The sequence below is a fragment of the Phoenix dactylifera genome, chromosome 8 (assembly GCF_009389715.1).
Source record: "Phoenix dactylifera cultivar Barhee BC4 chromosome 8, palm_55x_up_171113_PBpolish2nd_filt_p, whole genome shotgun sequence".
Classification (NCBI taxonomy): Eukaryota; Viridiplantae; Streptophyta; class Magnoliopsida; order Arecales; family Arecaceae; genus Phoenix; species Phoenix dactylifera.
In genome coordinates, this window is record NC_052399.1 from 17,873,466 (window position 1) to 17,883,543 (window position 10,078).

Here is a 10,078-nt window from a genome sequence, read left to right on the forward strand (position 1 = left end):
CCATATCCATATCCATTTTTCTTTGATGGATATGGATACAAATACAGATATTAGTCAAATACTTAAATTTCTATTCATATCCGGATAGATTCAGATACAAAAATAAATCCAAATAGATATTATCTGATCACTTTCACCCCTACTAGGATGGGCGATTCTCAGCGGCAACCATTAGTTTCTTTAAATAAAAAAAAAATATATTTTTTAATTCAAGAATTTTGGCATCAGTTTCCTTCCAAAAAATATTTTTTTGAGAAGAAAAAAATTTGCAAATTGTGAAAAAAGTTTTTTTTTCTTATAAAGTCAACGGTGGTAGCAACACTATTACTTATAACAGTTCATATAATAGTATTATTTTAATACTAAAATTTTTAAAATAATATATATCGAGATAAATAATAGCCGTTGCAACTGTTAGAATAACAGCAGTTTGGGTGGGGATCCGTTTATAATGAAATAACGCCGTTATCGTGACCTTGGTTGAAGGTGCAGAGCGCGTGCCGCTGGTCCGATTCTTAACGGAGGGAGCAACCAAGCCATGTGGCGATCAGGATTCAGGGTGATAGATTGCTTCTCTTGTCGACGGCTGACCGGGTTCCGGAACAGAGCGATCGAAACGAAGATAAGGAAGCGAGCGGGAAAGGAACGAGCATTCTCTCTATCTCTTTTCTCTCCTCTCTCCATTCAAGAACTTATACCTCTCTCTCGCGATGCGTGTAAGCTCCACTCCTGTGAGCAGGTAAAGCACAAGACACTCTCTCGCTCGCTCGCTCTCTCTCTCTCTCTATATACACAAAAGATTTGATCTTTCGCCATTCTCTACTAATGTCGTAACCTAACTCCCTTTCAGCAATGGCTTCTCGGTTGGTTTGAGGTCTCGCGACCCGGTTCTTCAGCTAGGGTTTCTCCCCCGTTGGAAGAGTGGAAATAGGGTTCTCTCTCAGAGGAAGATCCGGCAGCGGTTCCCTAGGGCAAGCTTCTCTTCCGGTATGCTTCCATAATAACCCCATTTGCTTCGCGAAATATAACCTCTCTCTTCTTTTCTTCTCGTTGCTCGTTCTGGTGATGCTAGTTGCTATAATTTCTGCGGTGGAATCCAATGGATGAAAAAAGATGAGGGATTTATGTTCTTACGGGCTAATTGGGTGGTCAATCTGTAAGGTTTCATTACTCTGAGGCATTTTTTAGGGAAAGATTTATTTTTGAATTCTCCATTCTAGTGAAAGGTTTGTCCAAATTCCAGTCAGATATTGAATTGGGAATACAACATGGAGGGAACCTCATTCGTGAACTTGGAATCAATGAGGTTAAGATTTTTCAGAATGTTGGCGTCTGTTAATTTGTTAATAGTCCATGGGGTTAATGCTGCCATAAAAAAATATTTTCTTGATGCTGGACACTCTGTTTTGATTCGGGAACTTTTAATTCTTTGCTTGAAAAGACTGTCAGGTCATTTATATGCATAAAAGAGCCTTAATACCTCTGCAATGCTGATAGATCCTTTTGTTTAATATGTGTTCCAAGCCATGGATGCAACTACAAGCTTTGGTCTTCGTTTGATGAGTCAAATTGCTCCAATCAGACGGAACAGATCTTGTATATACTTACAGTTTTTGACTGATGACGTGATTCAATGGCCTTTAAGATGTCCAGAAATTGTAGTTTGTAGTTTTAAATGTTCCATATTGCTAGAATACCTTATTAATTTTGCAACATCCAAGGAAATCGGAATGATTGTTGATCAAACATTTATATATCAATAAAGAGTCCCAACTTTCTTCTCGCGCTATTTACATCATTATTGTTTCAAGTTCAACCCGTTTACATGCTAGGGATGCTGATTCCATGCGTGGATCAGCTGAGTCTTCCTGAAAATACAAATCCAAACTATGGAAAGCTTCTGAATGCTGTTCTTTTATTCCTAGATGAACATTGTTCTGGGAAATGAATTACAAGATGTAGGCCATTCAATGTAACAAGTGATTCTCACACTTTATATATGAAGTTCGTTGTAGAAGTATGTCTTACTTGACTTTCAAAAAAAGAAAAATTTATTAGTAATTCATGTGCGTTCACATAATCTGGATCTACTGTCTATCAGAAACTTTGAAGTTGAAATGGGTTATCTACTTAAGTGTTGATAGTTATCTTTTCCAGACCCACTCTTGGTTCAGGCTGCTAGAGGAAATCTCATAAGTCGGCCTCCAGCATGGATGATGCGCCAAGCAGGAAGGTATATGGCTGCTTACAGAAAGCTTGCAGAGAAATACCCATCATTCAGAGAGAGATCAGAGACAGTTGATCTCATAGTAGAAATTTCTTTGCAGCCATGGAGAGCTTTTCAGCCAGATGGAGTCATAATTTTCTCTGACATACTTACTCCTCTACCTGCATTTGGTGTACCTTTTGAGATAGAAGAAGTAAAGGGACCTATCATTCCATCACCTATTTTCTCCACGGAGGGTCTTAAAAAATTGCATCCAATTGATTTGGAGAAACTTCAGTTTGTAGGAGAGTCTCTAAGGATCTTACGCAACGAGGTAAATATCTGATTTATTTTGTCCCATAAAATTGTTTATTATGCATAAAATAAAAATCTACTAAGCAATCCTCAGGTTTATATGTTCTTATATGGAAATAAATCTGAAGCATTGGTCAACAATGACATTACTTCAGATCCTTAAGTCACCTTTTGCTCTCGCAAATACTGTTTCTGAATGTTTGGCATATATCTAATGACGATGCATACTAATCACAGTGTCAGCATGTCAACGGTTGCTTAGGAAGCATATTTATACCTATACCCTATGTAGAAGTCCAGAGTCATGCTAATATATTATCCTCTCTTCTATACCGATTATGCCTAAATGATATAAACTGCTAGATAAAGACACCAGAACAAAGTAGAAGTTCCTGTGCTAATCCCTTGTTATGATTGCATGTGTCATTTTCTTTTGTTTGTATCTGGCTTGCTTGAATTTCTTGAAACATTCATTTTCTTCTAGTTGCTGAAACGTGTAGATTGCCAACTTTAAGCCGAGCATGGACAGATTGCCACAAAAAAGACTTTAAGCATACAAAACTTCATTTCAAACTGTAAATTTTGACACATCATTTCAGCAGAAAATAAATTGTAATGGTTTGTTCTTTTCTAATCTTTGCTTTGTTGATTTTTCCTTTTAAAAACTGATTTTGCCCTTGATGTCTCTTTTTGTGTGTCAGATAGTTCTCATTGGAATAGCTACACCTTTGAGATGGAATTATGATATAGCTTATCCAGGTGCTCTGTAACAACCTAGGACCTCACCCAAAAAGACTAGCCAGAAGGTATTTTTTTTGGATTTCTTAGTCTTGTATAAGTATTCAAGATCTTCTGGGCAAATAACTGATGTGGGACTAAACACACGCCCACACAGGTTCCTACATACTCTCTCCGTTTAAGCCCTAATGTTCTCATCATGCTAAGGATCCAAATCCATTCAAATCTAATCAAAAGCACTACGATCGGCCCGTGGTCAGTCTCAATGAGCCCGTGCTGCCACATCCCTTAGTCCACATGGACAATGGGCTAGGTCCGCTCTGATACCATTTGTAACAACTCAGAACCTCACCTAAAAAGGCTAGCTAGAAAGTATTTTTTTAGGACTTATTAGCCCTGTATAAGTACTCAAGATCTTTCCGGCATATAACCAATGTGGGACTAAATACACGCCCTCATAGGTCTTCACATGCTCGTTACTTGTTCCTGGATATAGCTCATGTATATGTTACTAGCCTTTATGTTTATATTGGAAAGCCTTTTGAGATGGATCATTTCTGCTGTTTATACATGTTTATCAATTTGCTAGCTACAAGCATGTGATTTTTATCCTATGTGTTTGTTCATTCTGTACAATATCTGTGGATGTTGATCTAGATACTTTTATAGTATTGCAATCCAAGGGCTGTGGGTTTTGCTGATCTAGGATTTCAGTTACATGCATGTTTTTGCAATCTAAATGCCTTCCGTTTAGTCTGGAATTGCATACCTTCTTAATTTTAACTGGTAGTAGTACACTTTAATTTTAGTAAAGACACATACTCATCTTTATCTAATACATGCAAGTTCTCAATCTTAGATAAAATGTTAATTCTAGGTGCCATTGAAATTTTAAGAGGACTTGTGTATGATAGTCTTTATATATAACTATGTTTTGTCTAGGTTCATTGGTGGGTATCGCTATCAACTAGGATATTTGCAGCATTGATATTTTTGAATTGCATGAAATGTACAATGCTAATAAAATTTCCTTCTAGTCCTCTGTGATGTCATGGTTGTGGTCAGAATCTTCATATTCATAACTTGCTTCTCGTGTTGTCATTGGTACTTATCCTCAAGGTGAATGATTAATATGTCTTCCTGGTTACTTTTTGTTGGCTTCCTGAAGTGCTGGATACTTGGATATTCGTAGTTTGATTGTATCAGTAAACATGGCTGGTGTTCATAAACATGGCAGTTCATCTGTATGGTGATTTATTTCTGATTACTTAGCATCTTTCTTCGTTATAGGTTGGAGAGAAAGCAGCGGTGCTTGGATTTGTTGGAGCACCATGGACACTTGCTACTTATATTGTGGAAGGGGGTTCAACCCGCACATATACAGCTGTGAAAAGCATGTGCCATACTGCACCAAATGTTTTGAAGGCTCTTCTCTCTCATCTTACACAAGCAATATCTGACTATATCATTTTCCAAGTGAATTCAGGAGCTCAGTGTATACAAATTTTTGATTCATGGGGTGGACAACTACCACCTAATGTTTGGGAGCAGTGGTCAAAGCCATACATCAAGCAGGTAAATTGGACATTAATTTCTGATTTTGTTTATTTCCTAAATTTTAACCTCATATGCAGTGTTTCTTATATAAATAACTGTGTGAACTAGGCTACCTACATGATCTTAAAATGCATATGCATTGCAACAGAAGTTTACATTTCTACCATGTGTCATTTGGTAGACTTTTTGGACGTTGAAGAGGCAGTGGAGTATGAATTTCTTAATTGTTCCAGTTAAGTTAGTATTACTTCTTTTGTTCAAAGAGGAAGCAAACCGTCAGATATCATCTCGGAACTGAAATAAAAGACCCTAAGGATGACCAGCAAATCTCTCCTAGAAGAGAAATTTAGGAAGAGGGATCAACACAGCATTTGGTTTCATTTTACTTATCACTGTTAGTGTTGGCTTTGAAAACTGTGTTCTCCTATCCAGTTTTTGACAGCTATATGAATCATCCACTGGTTAATTTGTGTAGTGACCTTAAGACTGGAGGTGTCCAAGGATACCCTCCAACTATTTGTTGTGTATTTCTCTCGTTTTGTGTTATAGAAGAACTGCTATCAGTTAACGTTCTATTAAGTAATAGTCTTTGTTCTAACTGAATTTTTTAAGTCAACTTCAATCCATGGACCAATTTTTTTTGGATTTCTTGTTATATATTAAGATATTATAATGTGAATATTATCTATACTATACAATGTGTAAATGTATATACACGCATGTGGGTGCCATTCATTTGTATAGTATGCATAATGTATGATTTCCTTACATGCTTTTGCAAACAATATGATAATTCTATTATGCTTTATAATATGTGGTATTGCTATCTTTTATGCTCGCCGTACGCCTTCTTCTTCTTCTTCTTCTCCTCCTCCTCCTACTTCTTACCAGTTTGGTAAGCTGGCATCTTCAATTTGGATATTTAACCGAAGATTAAGTAGAATTTTCAGCAAATTAGTGTTCTTTTGGTTTGATGTTTCATATAATACCATGAAACATTTGAAGTTTGAAGAACCTAGTTATTTCTTTTTCAAAATAAATTTAATCAGTTCCATATGGTATTGCAGATAGACTCTGGAAGTTGTGTGTGAATATTGAAAAGAACATAATGACAATACTTTTATAGGAGGGATTTTTTCAGGTTAAATATAATTCTTTAAAAATCCTAATGAGGACTTCTTTTGGCAGATATATTTCTGCTAATTGTCATAAAATGGCATAGTTAGTTAAATTGTTTATAGTTTTCATTACAATTGAAGATACTGATAGTACTAAGATCTTTCAAAAACAAGGGGACATGATAACTTGTAATTTATAAAGACTTGTGTCATTTTGGTATCCAATGATAACAACTTATTAGAGAACCAACCATGTTTTGATTTGAAATATAAGCTGGGGTGCAGCCACATATAATATATCTGTGATGATTTGTGGCTTTCCGAAAAAGCTCATGTACAGAATGACCTGGGACCACCAGCCACTTGATGTCTATATGTGGTCATTTGTGCTGCCGTACATCATTAATACTCAGTTGCTTAGCACTGATTTATGTGCTAACCTCTTAATATATTAATTTGTTCACCACTTTTGCCTTTCAGACCTTGTATATTGGTTTCTGAAGTATGAAGTCATGTATATTACAAACGTTATTTCAAAGTCAAGCATACAACAATGCTTTTTTCAAAAAGTATGTATGTCTTACTCCTTTGACCATCCAATGTTACTTTTTAACTTGCAGATGGTAAGTTCAATAAAGAAGGAATGCCCTCAGATACCACTTGTGTTATATGTCAATGGTAATGGGGGCCTACTTGAGCGCATGACTGGAACTGGAGTTGATGTGATTGGACTTGACTGGACAGTGGATATGGCAGATGGAAGGAGGCGGCTTGGAAGTAAAATTAGCGTGCAGGGAAATGTAGACCCAGCTTATCTATTTTCTCCACTTCCTGTTTTGACAGATGAAATCCATAGGTGAGTCTAAAATATCAATTAGCTCAGTGTTGGATTGGATATGTCCCAAGCTATTTATAGATACTAACATCTTGTCACTGCTTGTCAACTTCTTTTTCTCTTTCATTCTCATTTTTCCAGCTTATGCATTTACTGTCCATCATCAGTTATTATTCTTTCAATGGAAGTGGTCGTTCTCCGACCAAAAGAAGGTTCTTTGGTTATTTAGGTGCTCTCTGTTTGATCATTCTTGAGTTCATCTAATCTCAGTCAAGTGTCATTATCTTCTTTGGGTGCAGCTTAAAATATTTGACAGAGAGTCATGAGTTTGTCGAATATATATATGATGGGAGTAAATCATTGGCTAAACTTTTGCTTAGAGTTCAGTAGTGATTAAAAAGCATATATTTTTTCAATTATAACAATTACTAGTCACAAAATCGCATTTTCTTATTGCAGCTTACTCGTGGATCTTTGCTATTCATCCCTATTGATGGTTTTCTTGCTATTATTGCAGCTTACTCAAGAAGCATATGTCTCTAAACACAACCTTTCTATTTAACCTTATTTAGGTTTTCTTGTATCTGCCACTTCTTTCCAATAGGGCATTTAAATTCTTGTATGCTTGGGGGTTGTCTCCATTATTAACCAATGCAATGCCATCCTGATATATATATATATATAATATTTAACTTAATTCTTTGTTGTGTTTTCATAAATCCACATCAATATATCAATCTTTCCCATGCTAAAGTTATATTTTCTCACACTCCATTTTTAACATGAATACTGAACTCATTAAGGAGCCTAAGTTTTCTTGAATTTCTCCATGTTGCATTGATTTACAATACTCTGAATAGAGAGCACACAATGTCCCTGACACATTATGCTCTTGGTTTTAAGGATCCATGTCATTTTTTAAAATTAAAAATGAAAAAGGAAAAATATTTTATTTTTTTAGTATTAGTTAATGTCCCTATGTTTCAACTAAATGTATCACCTCCTGGTATTGTTTTTGCAAGTTTGCATCCTGCTCCATTGGTTTTGCAGATCTCATGAATATCTGGAAAAATTGCAATATTATGTGAGCTAGGTCCTTGGTGCAATGGATGAGAAGTTTCTAGCTATAACTCTTTCGCATGGTGCACTATTATAATGGTCGAATTAATATTACGTTCAGAAGCCATCTTGGACCTTGCTTCCTTATTAGTTGCTCGCATAGCCATTTGTCAGGACATCATTCCATCCTTTGTGTCAACTGTCAATGATTTATAATGTCTAGACATCAGATTTCAAGTTTCATTTGAAACTTGACTTTAAAAACATTGTTTTGCCCAGCTGATGTTTGTGCATTTCCCAGGGTTGTGAGATGTGCTGGCGAAGGGGACATATACTAAATCTGGGCCATGGTGTTCTTGTGAAGACGCCAGAGGAGGCTGTTGCACATTTCTTTGATGTTGTAAAGAGCTTGAATTATGACAAATTCTTTGAAAGTGGTGCAGCTGAAGAACTGGAGCCTGTTGGGCAGTTGTAGAATTCAGAGTTTGCATCAATGAATCGAAATTTTTTGCCAAATTCATGGTTCCCAACTTGGTTATCTGCTGAAAAGCTCCTCGTGGATTGTGTACCTTTAGGTGAACTTGTTCATGACTCATTGTTCAGCCATTTAATGGCACTCCAAGTAATAAAGAGAAATTCACCAGTCTTCTATCTTCTTGCTCGTGTACATAAATGCAAATTAGCTATGCATTGTTCTGGCTGCTAAGAGGCTATTTCATCTGACATTTGTTTGCAATGGAAGCAAGAGCTGTGATGCCTTTGTCGTGAGTGTATCTTTCCTGTGAGGTATTGGTACGATATTCATGTTTCTTGTCAGTTGAGTAAGTTGTGTTCTTTGATTCAAACTGGTGCAACTTATGTATCATGTGCTTGTTGCTGAGGTTTTGATGTAAGTGAGCTAAGGAGTCTTATTACGGTGAATTTTCCAGGATACATGGACCGTAATATAGCCCCAAAAGAAAAGAAAAATAAAGAAAAACTTGTCCGAGAGGTTTGCTTATTAGCCTGTGTTTGATGATTGATTCGACCTATTCCCTTCAAGAACCGTGAGATTCTACATGGTATGGTCCTGCTTAACTGCAAGAACTTGATCCTGTTTAATTGCTTTATTGTCTGGCTTGTAGAAGTTGTTCGCTCCTTAAACTATGGACGGCTAAATTATCATGGTCAGCAAAAACCATTGAGCTTGCAATAGCAGGTCTGTGATATCCAGGGAATCAAAAATGCGATGTGAAGAATGAAATTCACATAACTATTGGTGGTGTTGTCTTGTTGCATACATTGTCATTTGTGATGCCGATATTCATCCCAAACCATTTGAAAATTTTGTCAAGAAAAAAAAAAGTTGTGAGATTCGTGAGTACATTTGCGCAGAGATTATTCTTGAAGGGGAAATGCTGAAGAAATAAATGAGAGCAACCGGTTCACTTCCATTGCACCAAGTCTTCTTGTCAAATAATCAGGTACTGTTCTATCCTCATTTGAGTTGCATGCTCCGATGATGTGGGAGTGAGGGAGGGAATGCTATAGCATAACATCATGGAAGAAAAGGCTGCTATTTAATCTCCTGTTTCATAGATACTAGATTATTCAGAAATGTGAAGCAGCTGATATGTAACCTGTTGGAAAATTTTCAAATTATATATATGTGTGTGTGTTTGTGTGTTTTGGATGTTGTTTTTTTTTTTTGAAGGAAAGAAGGTGAAAAGATGTGACTTTAGAAAGATAGTTGAGAGTGAAAAAGATGACTCTTTGAATAGACACAAATGGTGAATGTCTGAAAAAAGGTGAATCTTTACGTTAAAAGGAGGTGACTCTACAGTCTAAAAAGTGGTGACTATTCAAACAAATATTTTAACCGTTTGAAGAGATACGAAGAACACTAAAAAAATTTTATTGTAGAAAAATTACCACAATATATTCATTCATTCTTTCTCAAATTTTGTCTCTTTTTAATCTTTTCTTAGTCATTCTTTCTTTCTCAAATTTTGTCTCCTTTTAGTTTTGCCATTATAGCCAAACTTTTAGAGTTTTCTGGTTTGATATCCGTAGTGCAAAAAGCTATCAAATAAACACTTTTTTCTGGGCTCCCATTGTATTATGGAAACAAATTTGTTGATTCTTTTTGCACACAAGTGGTAGGGACAAATATTGTCTTAAGAAAAACTAACATTGTATGACGTTGAAACGTGCCTTGGAGCTTTTTTCCTTTCTTACTTTTTCATTCCCTAGTTCCTACGTAACCTCTCT

The 10,078-nt window shown here is 36.1% G+C and overlaps 1 pseudogene; it reads left to right on the forward strand.

The window, feature by feature from the left end:
- Positions 1–534: 534 nt before the first annotated feature.
- On the forward strand, positions 535–8,596 carry LOC120111605 (annotated as a pseudogene).
- The last annotated feature ends 1,482 nt before the right edge of the window (positions 8,597–10,078 follow it).